Source organism: Pleurodeles waltl, chromosome 2_2 (genome assembly GCF_031143425.1).
Source record: "Pleurodeles waltl isolate 20211129_DDA chromosome 2_2, aPleWal1.hap1.20221129, whole genome shotgun sequence".
Lineage (NCBI taxonomy): Eukaryota > Metazoa > Chordata > Amphibia > Caudata > Salamandridae > Pleurodeles > Pleurodeles waltl.
Window position 1 is genome coordinate 1,077,010,839 of NC_090439.1, and position 16,619 is coordinate 1,077,027,457.

Below are 16,619 nucleotides of genomic sequence, written 5' to 3' on the forward strand. Positions count from 1 at the left end.
GTGCAGGCTTTGCAATGCAGGGTCTTTTGATGCCCAGGGACAACACATGGACATCTTGGGCATGCAGGATGAAGTTAAAGGTGCTGTGTCGATCTGGTGGGCGGTGCATAGAAGTTTCTGTTGCATGGCAGGCACTGCGTCGATTCCTTCTGCAAGAAGTTAGGCTGCGTCATTCTAGCTCGCGATGCATCAGTCCAGGGTGCTGTGCGTCGAAGTTCTGGTCGCAATGCTGACACTGCGTTGACCTCCACTTGGGGAGCCGGGCTGCGTTGTTCTGGTTCGGCGATGCAGTGATTCTTTTACCTCTAGGCAGCCTTGGTGTTGATTCTGGCAGATTGTGCATCGATTTTCTCTGCACAAGGAGTTCCTTTGCAGAGATGAAGTCTTTTTGGCCCTGAGACTTCAGGAAACAGGAGGCAAGCTCAATGCAAGCCCTTGGAAAGCACCTCTCAGCAGAGCCAAGGGCCAGCAAGGCAGCAGGGCAACAGCAAGGCAGCAGTCCTTCAAAGCAAAGCAGTCCAGGTGAGTTCTTTGGGCAGCCAGGTAGCTCCTCTTGGCAGTTTGCAGGGTCTGGTTCAGAGTATCTGTCCCAGGATGTGTCTACGTTGGTATGGTCAGGGACCCAATTTATATACCCAAAAGTGCCTTTGAAGTGGGGGAGACTTCAAAGAGTGGCTTTGAAGTGCACAATGTCCCCTGTCTGCCAGGGTCCCAGTAGGGGGTTTCGAAGTCCATTGTGTGAGGTCCTACCACTGTCCTTTGAAATGTAAGTGTCAGGCCTTCCACCCTTCCAGCCCAGGAAGACCCATTCAGTATGAAGATGTGTGCAGGTGTGACTGAGCATCCTGTGTTTGTGGTTGCCTGGGTGAAATGCAGAAGGGAGCTGTCAACCAGCCCAGCCAAGATGTGGATTGGAGACAGGCTGAAAAGCACAGAAGGATTTTAAGTACAGAGAAATGCTCACTTTCTAAAAGTGGCATTTCTAAAATAGTAGTATGAAATCCAACCTCACCAGTCAGCTGGAGTTTGTATTACCATTCTGGTCATACTCAGTATGACCTGTCTACTCCTTTCTGATCAGAATCTACCACTCAAACAGTATATGAGAGTAGCCCTAATGTTAGCCTATGAAAGGAGCAGGCCTCACAGCAGTGGAAAACAAATTTAGGAGTTTTCCACTACCAGACATATAAAACACACAGGTATATGTCCTGCCTTTTGCCTATGCAGCACCATGTCCTATGGGTTACCTAGGGCCTACCTTAGGAGTGACTTATGTGTAGAAAAAGGGGAATTTAAGACTTGGCAAGTACTTTTAAATGGCAAGTCGAAGTGGCAGTGAAACTGCACAAACAGGCCTTGCAATGGCAGGCTTGAGACATGGATAAGGGGCATCTTATGTGTTTGGGACAATCAGTGCTGCACGCCCGCTAGTGGCATTTACAGACCCTGAGCTCATATCGTACATTTTACTAGGGACTTACAAGTAAATTAAATATACCAATTGGGTATGAGCCAATGTTACCGTGTTTTAAGGGAGAGAGCATATGCATTTCAGCATTGGTTAGCAGTGGTAAAGTGGGCAGAGTCCTAAAATCAGCAAAAACAGTGTCAAAAAGTGGAGGGAGGCAGGCAAAAAAGTTTGGGGTGACCACCCTAAGGCTGTCAGGTCTAACACAGGGATAACAACAATTTAACAAAGTTTAGATAGAATGAAAATAAGTTCAAAAGATAGACAGGCACAATAAAAACAAAAGAAAAAATATTCAAATTGACGAAAGGTGAAAATTAGGGAAATAATAATGTTAATTTAACAGGAAGGCTTACTGGGGCGCCTCATCCCTGGTGGCCCAGTGGCCATCCACATGTAAATATCTCTGCTCTTTCACTCTTTCTCTCCTCCTTTTACTCCTTTTTTTACTCCTTTTCTCCTTTTAATCCTCCTACTCCTTTTCTCCTGCCCTTCTCCTTCCACGCCGCTGCTTCCCCTGCAGCCCTGCCCCCCTCCCCACGAAGTGCCTTTCCTGCCCTCTTACTTCCCAGCTGACTGAACTCCTGCACAACTCCCCTTCTTAATGGTGGCCGCAGCATCACTGCACAGCTGGCATGCTGAAGTCACCCCAAAGGCAAGCCCATCTGCGCCCGTTCATGCCTGGACCGTGCCCAGTGCCAGAAACGCTGGATCTCCAGGCCACCCTCCATTATGAATCCCAGACCCTCCACCGCCTCAACACCAAACGTCTCAGTGACTGCTGCACCGTATCTCCCAAGCACACCCATAGACCTTTCTCCTCCCAGAACTGCAACTTCAGTTGCAGCTACAACAATCAAAAGAAACACCGCACACCCAGAAACACTGACGCCCTACACAACCTCATCAACTGCCTCATTCTGAATACATGCTCCCTCCATAAGCATGCCACTGAACTCTGGGACCTGATCGTCTCTGCCAGACCCGACATCACTTTCCTTACTGAGACCTGGACCAACCCCACCTTTGGACCAGACATCGTCATTGCTATACCAGATGGCTACAGCATCCTAAGTAAGGACCTCCCTCCCGTCCCGGCTGGGGACTTGCCATCATGCACAAGTCCTCACTAGGCATTACGGCCAACACGGTGGAGCACTGCACTGCAATGGAACACCTGCACTTCTTGATGCATGCCGACTACAACTCCTCCATCGGCGGCACCCACATCTACCGACCGCCCAGTTACTACCCAGCATCCATCAATGCCATTGTAGACATCCCCAGCCCCCTGGCCCTGGTGTCCTCCGACTACCTCCTCCTCGGCGACTTTAATTTCCACCTCGAGGACCACAGCAACCAAAACACCACCTCCCTAATAGACGACCTCGCCACCTTCGGCCTCAGGCAACTGATCACCGCACCCACGCACTCCGCAGGACACACACTGGACCCCATCTTTACCTTTAGCAATCAGATCACCATCAAAACCATCTCCACCCCAGGCTGGACAGACCACCACTGCCTAAACTTGCCCATAACTGCACTGAGCAGCTGCATCCATGCCCCAAGGCCCCCCCCAAAGGAAATGGAATGAAATCACCAACAAGCAACTCACCACACCACTTGCCAAATCACCCCCGCCTCCTTCTGATGACACCAACACTGCAGCACGCAACCTCAACTCCTGGATCACCGAATGTGCTGATGCCCTAGCCCCCTCCGTTTAAAATCGGCCAAACACATCCAAAAAAATGCCAGCTGGTTCACCACCGAAATCCCAGAACCAAGTGCATCTGCAGACACCTAGAGAAGAAATGGAAAAACAGCTAAACCACTGAAGACCTCGACTTCCTCAGACCCGCCACCACCATCCACCACCAACGCATGAAGAAAGCAAATAAATACCACACTCCGGGAACGCATCAACTTCCCCACTCATAACACAAAGTAACTCTTCATGGTTATCAATGAATTCATCAATCCCCCTTCCGAAGCCACCAGCATCCCCCCGTTGCAAGACCTCTGAGACAAACTCGCCACCTTCTTCCACTGCAAGATGAAGAACATTTTCGACAGCTTCCTCCCAGAGAACCAGTCCAACGTCAGACGACCGACCAACCCCCCCCGGAACCCACCCAAACCATTGACAACTGGTCGACTCTCAGCACTGAGGAAACAGAAAGCATCATGATCAGCACTCACTCTGGAGCCCCCACAGACCCCTGCCCCCACCACATCTACACCAGAGCCAGCAAATCCATCACCCCCGAGCTTTGCAAGACCATGAACTGCTCCGTCAACACAGCCACTTTCCCCGAAGACTGGAAAAACGCCAAGGTACGCCCCCTCCTTAAGAAACCTTCGGCTGACCCATCAGAGCTAAAGAATTTCCGGCCCATCTCACTGTTACCCTACCCGGCCAAAGCACTGGAAAAGGCCATGAACTCACAGCTGTGGCAATTCATCGAGGACAACAACACTGGACACCTCCCAGTACGGGTTTCACAAAAACCACAGCACAGAGATAGCTCTTCTTGCAGCCACTGATGACATCCGCACACTCCTAGACAGCGGCCACACCGCAGCACTCATGCTCCTTGACCTCTCAGGAGCCTTCAACAAGGTCTCCCACAGCATCTTATGCACCAGACTTCGCGATGCAGGAATCAGCGAAAAAGCCCCACAATGGATTCACTCCTTCATCTCCGGAAGAACATAAAGAGTCATGCTCCCACCATACACATCCGAACCTACAGAAGTCAGCTGCAGAGTTCCTCAGGGATCCTTCCTGAACCCAACACTCTTCAGCATATACATGGCCCCACTCGCAGCCATTGTCAAACGCCACTGAATGAACATCGTGTCATACACTAATAACACACAACTCATCATATCCCTCACTGAAAACCCAGACGAGGCCAAGAGGAACTTCCACACAGGAATGGAAGCCGTTGCCACCTGGATGAGAGAGAGCTGCCGCAAACTCAACTCGAACTAGACCTAGCTCATCATTTTTGGAAACTCCACCTCAGCCTGGGACGACTACTGGTGGCCCACATCTCTCAGCTCACAGCCTTGTCCAACTGACCATGCCAGCAACCTAGGAATCATCCTCGACTCCTCCCTATCAACAACCCGACAGGTAAATACGGTTACCTCCTCCTGATGGCACACCCTCTGCCAACTTCGAATTTTTTTCAAATGGATCTAAGTAAACTGCCGCAGGACAGTCACCCATGCCTTAGTCACAAGCAAGCTCGACTACAGCAACGCACTGTAAGCTGGCACAACAAAAAACATCAGAAAGCTGCAACTCATCCAAACTGCCTTTTGCCAGACTCGTCCTGAACCTCCTCTGGCAGGAACATATCTCCAAGCACCTGAGGACCCTCCACTGCCTCCCGGTGGAGAAACAAATCATCTTCAAGCTACTCACCCACACATACAAAGCTATTCACAGCATCGGACCGGCATACCTAAACCACCGTGTCTCCTTCCACAACCCCGCCAGGCCCCTCCGCCCAGTAAGCACTGGCAACCATCCCAAGCATACAGAAAACCACTGCCGGAGGAAGGTCCTTCCTCTACCTTGCAGCAAAGAGCTGGAACAACCTACCCCTGCACCTCAGACAAAGACCTTCCCTCACCATCTTCAGGAAGAACCTCAAGACGTGGCTCTTCGAATGAGGCTCTGTCTGCCCCCTCAGCACCTCCACCCCACTCCCACCTCACCCCAGCATCTTAAGACCCTCATGGGTGAGTAGTTGGCTCTACTAAAACTGATTGATTGATTGTAACGTAACACTTAACTTACCTCTGAGTCAGCACTGATATCAGAAAAAAGAATAAGCATTGTGGAATACACACAACAAATAAACAACTATTACTCACTAATCCTCAACACCTCAATGCTCAGCAGGCCATGTTCACTGGTGATTATGTCCGCCCATTCGTGCATCAACTGCTGCTGGGTGCGCTGGACCCCAGTGTGCCAATGAATCAACAAGCGCACCCTCCCTCACAGCAGTCGACGCTTCCGAAAGGCGTAACCGATCCCAGGTCTGCCACCTGCTACCAGCATGGAGGGGAGGTGGTGCTGCACAAAAAAGGCAAGTGCCACCTCCGCCTCAGTAAAAATGGGGTGGGACTGCATCCTTTGGCGGTGGCAATGCCCACTAGGTAAGCGGCTGCAGCTGCATCAGCACCATCACTCCCTCTGCCGCCCTCTACCAAGGAGCTGGGTGGAAAAAAGAAAGTGGAAAAAATAGAAGGAAGGAAGAAAGAAAACAAAATATAAAAAAGGAAAAGAAAAACCAAAATAAAATAAAGTATTCAAAAAGTCACAAAAAACACCTCAACAAAGACAGAAATGTAAAATACACAAACACAGAGAGGCACTGATGAAATAAAGGAAAATGAGGGGTGGATAATCTAAAAAAGGGTGAAATTGAGAAGAATAACGGTAGATTAAAGTCAGGCGCAGCACCATGCAAAGAGAGACAGAGAAAACAAAATGACTGCACCTTTGCAAATCGTGCTCCTGAATGTGAAAAACGTATCATAAACAGGCGCACCGAGCAACTCTACCAGCTGGTGGAATTCCGTGGAGCTTGCTGAGTTTTTTAACCATTTTGCGGAATTCCATGTAGTGGGACTCCATGTGCTCTGCCACTCTTAGTTTGGACCCAGCCATATGCAAATCAGTCTTGACCCTGCTCCCCATGGAAACTGCCCAGCCCGAACTGCTAGTCCAGTTCCTCCCTGGACCAGAAACAAGCATCCTGGGACCGGTTTCAGGGTATCACCCCTCATCAGCCAGGCTAGCTTGAATCCAGTGGCACAGTGAGCCCGGGACCCACTTCTGGGCATATACAGTGCACTTTGGGTGGCAAATGCAAAAACAACAACATGATGGATGGAATGCTTTAATTAATCACAGTTACTGGCAATCTCTTGGGCTGCATCCAAATACATCGACTGTCCACCATGTCACCCCAGTCATCTTTGTTTCGAAATATTTACTTTGTTAGGTCAAAATAGGAGTGTAAAATGCACACACACACACGCTCTGCAATGGCACATCTGGGAAATGTTTAAAGGGCTACTTCAGTGGGTGGCACAATCAGTGCTGCAGGTCCATTAGTACCATTTAATTTAGAGGGCCTGGGCACATATAGTGCACTTAACGAGGGACCCACAACTAAATTAAATTTGCCAATTGTAGCTAAGTCATATGCAAACAAAACAAATTCAGCAAAAAGTAGGTGAAGGATGGCAAGAAGCTTGGGGATGACCCTGCAGAAAGAGTCAGCAATGGACCTTTTTCATACTACATAACAATACAAACATATAAATAAATCTTTGTTGAAATACACACATTATGGTTTCAATGGAGGTTTGTAGAATTAGGTGCACATTTTGGAGAATCTAGTGGGTATTGGCAATACCGTCAAGACCATTAAGCAAGATCACGGTCAGTTTCAACTGTTGATATCAGTCTTCCACTATAAGGTGATGTAAAAATAATGCCTCATGTTTTCATAGTATTTGTAAATAGTCCAAAATGCCCCTTGTTAGAAATGGGGTCTTTGGTTGCCAGTCAGGTTACCCCCTGCCCAAGCAAGGACCCTCACTCTAGTCAGGGTAAAAGAGAATCACCCTCAGCTAACCCCTGCGTACCCCCTTGGTAGCTTGGCTCGAGCAGTAGGCTTAACTTCAGAGTGATAGTTGTAAAGTATTTGTACCAACACACACACAGTAACTTAATGAAAACACTACAAAATGGCACAACACAGATTTAGAAAAATAGGAAATATTTATCTAAACAAAACAAGACCAAAACGACAAAAATCCACAATGCACAAGTCAAGTTATCAATTAAAAAAAAGCAAAAAGAGTCTTTAAGTAGTTTAAAACACACACTAACACTGTTAGCGTGAAACTGTACCTTGGGTGCGTCAAAAATAACCCAGCACGGACAAGTGTATGTCAAAAAGGGCTTGCGATGCGTCGATGTCACTCACGAGCAAGACCTTGCGGCGTTTCTCCTTTTGTCGGGTCGAGCGCGTTGTTTCTTCTCTCTGCAGGAGAGCGATGCGCCGATCCGTTCAGCACTCTCGGGTCCAGGCAGGCCTTGCGTTGTTTTTCCACACCCAGCGGTGTTTGCATCGGAAATCCACGCAGCATGGGTTGTGATCTCCCACCCTCTGTCAGCGCTGCTGTGCGTCGTTTCTCCAGCTTCATGTGTCGATCCTTCGGTCGCGTTTCTGGCAAGCGTTGATTTTCAGCATCGAAGCCGGTGGCGCATCGTTTCTTCAGCTGCAGATAGGAGTTGCATCTATCTTTTCCCCGCACTGGGTTCTGTGCGTGGACTTCTTCCTCTTAGGCTTCCAGCTTCTCCTATCAGGGTTTCAGGAACTGGATGGGCACCACCGGGCAGAGTAGGAGTCTCTCCAGAGACTCCAGGTGCTGGCAGAGGGAAGTCTGGTTTCTCAAAGCCAGCATGTAACTGAATACATCCTGGGGGGGTTTACTAGGAGCTTTCTCCAAAGCTTCCTTAACCAGACTCAAAGGTCCCCTCACAGGGTGGCCATAAATCAGCTCAAAGGGACTAAACCCAAGTCCCTTTTGAGGCACCTCCCTGTAGGCGAACAAAAGGCATGGCAAGAGAACATCCCACTTCTGCCTCGAGGGCTCTGACAGGCCCATGATCATGCCTTTTAAAGTACAGTTGAATCTCTCAATCAGACCATTACTTTGGGGGTGCTAAGGGGTGGTGAACTTGTAGGTTACCCCACACTCCTTCCACAGAGACTTCATATACGTGGATATGAAGTTGGTATCTCTATCAGATACCACTTCCTTGGGGAACCCCATGCGGATAAAATCCCCCATCAAAGCATGACCCACCACAGGGGAAGTGATTGATCTCAAAGGTACCGGGTGGCATGGTCCACCAAGACCAGGATGAACCTGTTGCCCATGGCTGTCTTGGGATCCAGAGGCCCCACAATGTCAATGCTTACCCTCTCAAAGGGAGTACTGACAACAGGTAAAGATTGGAGGGGAGCCTTACATTTCCCCACTCTTTCCACTTGCCTGGCAAGTCTGACAAGACCTGCAATGTGCATCTGAGTGCCTGCGCATTAGGGGCCAGTAAAAGTGGGTGACAAGCCTCTCAAAGGTCTTTTCCTGCCCCAAATGTCCAGCTAAAGGCACATCATGATCCACCCCAGTAGGAAGGCTCTGAAGCAGTGGGGTACCACCAGCACATGGGCTGACCCAGGCTCAGGAACCTTAGGCTTGCTTGACAGGAGGTCATCCTACCAATAAATCAGGTGTGACCCTGGCTCCTTGCCAGCCGCTTGGTCTGCAGCCTTCTGCTGCAAACCCTCCAAAGTAGAGCATGTCTTCTGCGCCACACAGAATGCTTCCCTGGTAGGACCCCCTTCCAGCTGCCACTGTGACAGCTCAGGGACCTCCCCCAGTTCAGCCATCTGTTCCCCTGTAGGCTCCAGGGCGTCACCCCAGGCTCCGCCTCCTCCCAGATCGTGAGAACTTCTGGGGCCGGTTTCCCGCACCCCCTGCCCTTCCTCTTCCAGGTGGTCCCCTGGGCCACTGTTTCAGGCTCCAGGGGCTCTTGATTACCCTGACGGGCTGCCATTGACCGGGTGGATACGCATACCCACCCAGGCAGACCCAACATCTCCAAGTGAGACCTGTGTTCCACCTCCTTCCAAGGGGTATACTCCAGGTCATGGCCTAGCAAACAATCAACAGGCATGGTTGGGCTCACAGCTACCTTCAAGGAACCTGAGACCCCCCAATTCAAAGGGAACCTGCGCCACTCTGCACAGGCACTCTGAGCTGTCCACTGCAACTATTTGGTGAAGTACCCGGGGATCAATCTGCTCTTCAGACACCAGCTGACTCCTCACTGTAGTCACGCTGGCTCCTGTGTCTCTCAGAGCCTCAACCCTCTGTCCATTAATGGTCACCCACTGCCTGTATTTCTTAGTGTTTTCAGGCACTATGGTTCTCTGAACCATCTCACTGTCCCCTATTGAGACAAGGGTCATCTCAGCTGGTTCCCACCCACCTGAAACCAACTCCTCCCCAATCGCTACACTGGCCAAACCCTTGGACGACGCACCTTTGGGACATTTGCGTTCCCCCCTCACATGATCCACCTGGTTACATGCATAGCACTTACGTGGGGGACCACCTGCCACTGGCTTCCCTTTGGAGAACTATGGCTTCTTTCCACTGGGGGGTTGGGAATCCTTTCCCTGGGAATCAGTTTGGGGCCCTTTAGAGAACTCCTCCTGTTTACCCTTACCCCCCCTTTCTTCTGAGAGGGACCCTGCCCACCCTTGGCGTGGTCTCCCCATACCTCTTCTGGACCCTGGTGCTCTCCCAGCAGTCCGCTTCTTGCGCAAGCTTCCTGGGATCAGTCAGATTGCTGTCAATTAGGTGCTGGCGCATCTCTGGAAAACATAAACTGTTCAAGTGCTCCCAAGCAATCAGATTATAAAGCCCCTCATACATAGTTACCTTACTGCCCTTCACCCAACCATCCAGTGGCCTGCTGTAGGAGGATGGCCTGGCTTATAGTGGGTACCTTGTGGTACTTACATGTTGTGCCAGGTCCAGTTATCCCTTATTAGTAGATTAGAAGTGTTCTAGCAGCTTAGGCTGATAGAGGTAGCTATAGCAGAGCAGCTTAGGCTGAACTAGGAGACATGCAAAGCTCCTACTATACCACTTATATCACTTAGCACTGTTTCATAAGAAAGCACAATACTCAGAGTTACTAAAAATAAAGTTACTTTATTTTAGTGACAATATGCCACAAGTATCTCAGAGGATATACTCCCTTAGGAAGTAAGATATATACACAAAATATACACACAAACCAAAATCAGGTGAGTAAAACACTTAGAAAAGTAGTGCAAACAATGTAGAACACAATAGAATTCAATAGGAGAAAATATGCCTAGGGGCAACACAAACCATATACGCCAAAAGTGGAATGCGAACCACGAATGGACCCCAGGCCTAGTGTAGTGTGTAGAGGGTCGATGGGAGTGTAAGAAAACACTAAGGGTGCCCAAGATACCCCACCCCAAGACCCAGAAAGGTAGGAGTAAACTTACCCAACTACCCCAGAAAGACAGTAAAGTCGAGATAGGGGATTCTGCAAAGACAACAACTGACTGCAAAGCACTGAAGACGGATTCCTGGACCTGAGGACCTGTAAAGGAAGGGGACCAAGTCCAAGAGTCACGCAAGTGTCCAGGGGGGGCAGGAGCCCACTAAACCCCTGATGAAGGTGCAAAAGGGCTGCCTCTGGGTGGAAGAAGCCAAAGATTCTGCAACAACGGAAGGTGCCAAGAACTTCTCCTTTGGTCAGAAGATATCGCACGGCGTGCTGGAGGATGCAGAGTTGTTTCCCCACAGAAAGACTGCAAACAAGCCTTGCTAGCTGCAAGAGTCACGGTTGAAGGTTTGGGGCCTGCCAGGGTCCAGGAAGGACCAGGAGGTTGCCCCTTGGAGGACGAGACAGAGAGGGTGCTCAGCAACGCAGAGAGCCCCAACAGAAGCAGGCAGCACCCGCAGAAGCACCTAAACAGGTTTTCAGAAGATCTGAGCACGACAGTTGACTCAGCACAACAAAAGAGGGTACCACGAAGTCGGAGTCCAACTCAGCGAGTTGGGCAATGCAGGACGGAGAGCTGGGGACCTGGGCTACGGTGCGCACAAAGGAAGTCTTGCAAAAGTGCACAGAAGCCCGAGCAGCTGCAGTTCACGCAGTACACAGGATTACTGCGTGGCGTGGGGAGGCAGGGACTTACCTCCACCAAATTTGGACAGATGGGCCACTGGACTATCGGGGACACTTGGATCCAGCTCCTGTGTTCCAGGGACCACGCTCGTCAAGATGAGAGGAGACCCAGAGTAATGGTGATGCAGAAGTTTTGTGCCTGAGTTGGCAGGGGGAAGATTCCATCGACCCACAGGAGATTTCTTCTTGGCTTCCAGTGCAGGGTGAAGGCAGATAGCCCTCAGAACATGCACCACCAGAAAACAGTGAGCCAGCAGGATGAGGCGCTACAATGTTGCCGGTAGTCTTCTGGCTACTTTGTTGCAGTTTTCCAGGCATCCTGGAGCAGTCAGCGGTCGATCCTTGGCAGAAGTCGAAGAGGGAAGTGCAGAGGAACTCTGGTGAGCTCTTGCATTCGTTATCTGGTGAGATACCCACAGGAGAGACCCTAAATAGCCCTCAGAGGATAACTGGCTACAGAGAAAGGTAAGCACCTATCAGGAGGGGTCTCTGATGTCACCTGCTGGCACTGGCCACTCAGAGCTGTCCATTGTGCCCTCACACCTCTGCATCCAAGATGACAGAGGTCTGGGACACACTGGAGGAGCTCTGGGCACCTTCCCTGGGAGGTGCTAGTCAGGGGAGTGGTCACTCCCCTTTCCTTTGTCCAGTTTCACGCCAGAGCAGGGCTGGGGGGATTCCCTGAACTGGTGTAGACTGGCTTATGCAAGGAGGGCACCATCTGTGCCCTTCAAAGCATTTCCAGAGGCCAGGAGAAGCTACTCCTCTCAGGCCATTCACACCTATTTCCAAAGGGAGAAGGTGTAACACCCTCTCTCAGAGGAAATCCTTTGTTCTGCCTTCCTGGGACTGGGCTGCCCAGGCCCCAGGGGGGCAGAAACCTATCTGAGGGCTGGCAGCAGCGGTAGCTGCAGAGAAAACCCCGGAAAGTTAATTTGGCAGTACCCGGGCTCTATGCTGGAGACCCGTGGATGCATGGAATTGTCCTCCCAATACCAGAATGGTATTGGGGTGACAATTCCATGATCCTAGACACGTTACATGGCCATGTTCGGAGTTACCATGGTGACGCTACATATAGGTATTGACCTATATGTAGTGCACACGTGTAATGGTATCCCCGCACTCACAAAGTCCGGGGGAATTGCCCTGAACAATGTGGGGGCACTTTGGCTAGTGCCAGGGTACCCTCACACTAAGTAACTTTGCACCTAACCTTTACTAAGCGAGGGTTAGACATATAGGTATCTTATAAGTTACTTAAGTGCAGTGTAAAATGGCTGTGAAATAACGTGGACGTTATTTCACTCAGGCTGCAGTGGCAGTCCTGTGTAAGCATTGTCTGAGTTACCTATGGGTGGCAAAAACTGCAGCCCATAGGGATCTCCTGGAACCCCAATACCCTGGGTACCTAGGTACCATATACTGGGGAATTATAAGGGTGTTCCAGTGTGCCAATCAGAATTGGTAAAATTAGTCACTAGCCTGCAGTGACTATTTTAAAAGCAGAGAGAGCATAAACACTGAGGTTCTGGTTAGCAGAGCCTCAGTGATATAGTTAGGCACCACACAGGGAACACATACAGGGCACACTTTATGAGCACTGAGGTCTTGGCTAGCAGGATCCCAGTGACACATAGGCAAAAACAAACATGCATACAGTAAAATTGGGGGTAACATGCCAAGCAAGATGGTACTTTCCTACACAGCCCCCCCCAAACGAGGAACAATAAGGCTAACCTTGCCCAGTTGAGTCTTCATTGTCTAAGTGGAAATATCTGGAGAGTCCACCAGCATTGGAGTGGGTACTCCAAGGTCTATGTTCCACTGTATAGTCCATTCCCTGTAGGGATATGGACCACCTCAACAATTTAGGGTTTTCACCTTTCATTTGTTTTAGCCAAAGTAGAGGTTTGTGGTCTGTCTGAACAATAAAGTGAGTACCAAACAGGTATGGTGTCAACTTTTTCAGTGCCCAGACCACAGCAAAGGCCTCCCTCTCTATGGCAGACCAACGCTTTTCTCTAGGAGTCAACCTCCTGCTGATAAAAGCAACAGGTTGATCCTGGCCCTCAGTATTAAGCTGTGATAGCACTGCCCCAACCCCCAATTCAGAAGAATCAGTCTGTACTATGAACTTTTTGGAGTAGCAAGGGCTTTTTAAGACAGGTGCAGAGCACATGGCCTGTTTGAGCTCATCAAAAGCTTTTTGACAGCTAGCTGTCCACAATGCCTTTTAAGACATTTTGTTCATAGTGAGGTCATTAAGAGGAGCTGCAATGGAGCCATAATTCTTAATAAACCTCCTATAGTACCCTTTGAGGCCTAAAAAGACTCTCACCTCGGTTTGAGTTGTAGGGGGAGCCCATTCCATAATGGTCTGGATCTTCCCCTGCAGTGGTGCAATCTATTCCCCACCTACCAGGTGGCCCAGGTAAACCACTTTCCCCTGCCCTATCTGGCACTTTGAGGCTTTGATAGTGAGGCCTGCCTTTTTCAGGGCCTCCAAAACTTTCCACAGGTGGACCAGGTGATCATCCCAGGTGGAGCTAAAGACAGCTATATCATCCAGATATGCTGCACTGAAAGCTTCCAACCCTTGCAGGACTGTGTTCACCAACCTTTTAAAAGTGGCAGGTGCATCCTTCAGACCAAAGGGCATCACAGTGAATTGATAGAACCCTCCAATGGTTGAAAATGCAGTTTTAGGTTTTGCATTTTCTGATAACTTAATCTGCCAATACCCTGCAGTTAAGTCAAAAGTGCTCAGATACTTGGCAGAAGCCAGAGTATCAATCAGCTCATCTGCCCTGGGTATAGGGTGAGCATCTGTCTTGATTACTTGGTTGAGCCCTCTATAGTCAACACAAAACCTCATCTCTTTTTTACCATCCTTACTGTGAGGTTTTGGAACCAGTACCACTGGGCTAGCCCATGGGCTTTCGGAAGGCTCAATCACTCCTAAGTATAACATTTTCTGAACTTGTTGTTTAATGCAGTCCCTGACATGGTCAGGCTACCTATACATTTTACTTTTGACAGGTAAACTGTCTCCAGTATTGATTGTATGCTCACACCAAGTAGTGGTACCTGGTATCAGTGAGAACAGTTCAGAAAACTGACTTAAAAGATTTACACAGTTGTCTTTCTGCTCAGCAGTAAGACAATCTGCCAGTACTACTCCCTCCATTAAGCCATCAGCTTCAGTGGTGGAGAAGAGATCAGGGAGAGAGTCACTCTCTTCTTCCTGTCCCTCATCAGTTGCCATGAGCAGGGTGAGATCAGCCTTGTCATAGTAGGGTTTTAGGCAGTTGACATGGAGCACCCTAAGGAGACGCCTGGCAGTGCCCAGGTCTACCAAGTTAGTATCCTCACCCTTTTTCTCTACAATAAGATGGGGACCACTCCATTTGTCCTGGAGTGCTCTTGGGGCCACAGGCTCCAATATCAACACCTTCTGTCCTGGGTGGTACTGGGTCAGGACAGCCTTCTGGTCATGCCATTGCTTTTGCAGCTCCTGGCTGGCCTGAAGGTTTTTACTGGCCTTTTTCATGTACTCAGCCATTATTGATCTTAGGCCAAGTAAATAATCCACAATGTCCTGTTTAGGAGCTTTTAAAGGTTGTTCCCAACTCTCCTTAACAAGTGCAAGGGGACCTCTCACAGGGTGCCCAAAGAAGAGTTCAAAGGGGCTAAAGCCCACTCATTTTGGGGTACCTACCTGTAAGCAAAAAGGAGGTAAGGTAACAGGACATCCCATCTCCTTCTGAGTTTTTCAGGGAGTCCCATTATCATACCTTTGAGAGTTTTGTTAAACCTCTCAACCAAACCATTTGTTTGTGGATGATAAGGAGTAGTGAACTAGTATGTTACACCACACTCCTTCCACATAGCTTTGAGGTATGCAGACATGAAGTTACTACCTCTGTCTGACACCACTTCCTTAGGGAAACCCACCCTGGAAAAGATTCCCAGGAGGGCCTTTGCCACTGTAGGGGCTGTAGTGGTCCTTAAGGGGATTGCTTCAGGGTACTTAGTGGCATGGTCCACTACCACCAGGATAAACGTATTGCCTGAAGCTGTTGGAGGGTCAAGGGGGGCAACTATGTCAACCCCTACCCTTTCAAAGGGCACCCCAACCACAGGAAGTGGAATTAAGGGCGCCTTTGGAGTGCCACCAGTCTTGCCACTGGCTTGGTAGGTCACACAAGAGCGACAAAACTCTTTGGTGTCCTCTGACACATGAGGCCAGTGAAACAGGGGAACAAGCCTGTCCCAAGTTTTACTTTGGCCCAAATGCCCAGCCAAGGGAATGTCATGTGCCAAGGTAAGAAGAAACTCTCTCTATTCCAAAGGGATGACCAATCTCCTGGCAGCTCCAGGTTTATGGTCCCTTGACTCAGTATACAGGAGGTGTTGTCTTCCCAATACACCTTATGGCTGTCACTGATATCCCCATTCTGCTGTTTGACAGCTTGCTGTCTCAAACCCTCTAGTGTGGAACAGGTCTGCTGTGCCACACTCAGCTCTTCCCTAGCAGCCCCCCTGCACCCAAAAGCTCAGCAGTGTCTGCTGCCAGCTCATCTGGTGTAGGTTCTGCACAGGGAGAGGATTCCTCTTCCTCAAAAGGGGAATCTTCTGGTGAGGGAGTTATAATGGGCAAGGATTTACCCTTCATACCCCTAGCTTTTGGGAGCACTTGGTCCATTGTTCCAGGATCCAAGTTTCCCTGTCCTTTTTGCTTTTTGGCCTGAGCCCTTGTCAAAGGAATGCCCAGCATTGCTGCATGAGCCTCCAACTCCACTTCAGCCCAAGCTGATGTCTCCAAATCATTGCCTAGTAAGCAATCTACAGGTAATTCAGTGTCTAACACAACTCTCTTTGGACTAGTAACCCCCCCCCTGTTGAGATTCACAACAGCCATGGGGTGGCTAAGTGTGTTATTGTGAGCATCAGTTACTTGGTACTGCTGACCAGGTAGGTGTTGATCAGGGTGAACCAGTTTCTCTATAAACATAATTACACTGGCTCCTGTGTCCCTGTAGGCCCCAACCTCAACACCGTTAATTAGGGGTAGTTGCTTGTACTTACCCATATTAAGGGGACAAGCAACCAAGGTGGCAAAGTCAATGCCACCATCAGAGACTAAAACAGCCTCTGTGGTCTCCCTAACAAGATCAACCCCAAATACACTGCCAATAGTGAGCCTAGCTACACCCTTGGATTGGCCATTTGTAGTAGATTTCCCACCACCACTGCTATTACTAGGGGCGTGAGAATTTGCAGTTGGGGTTGTGATGG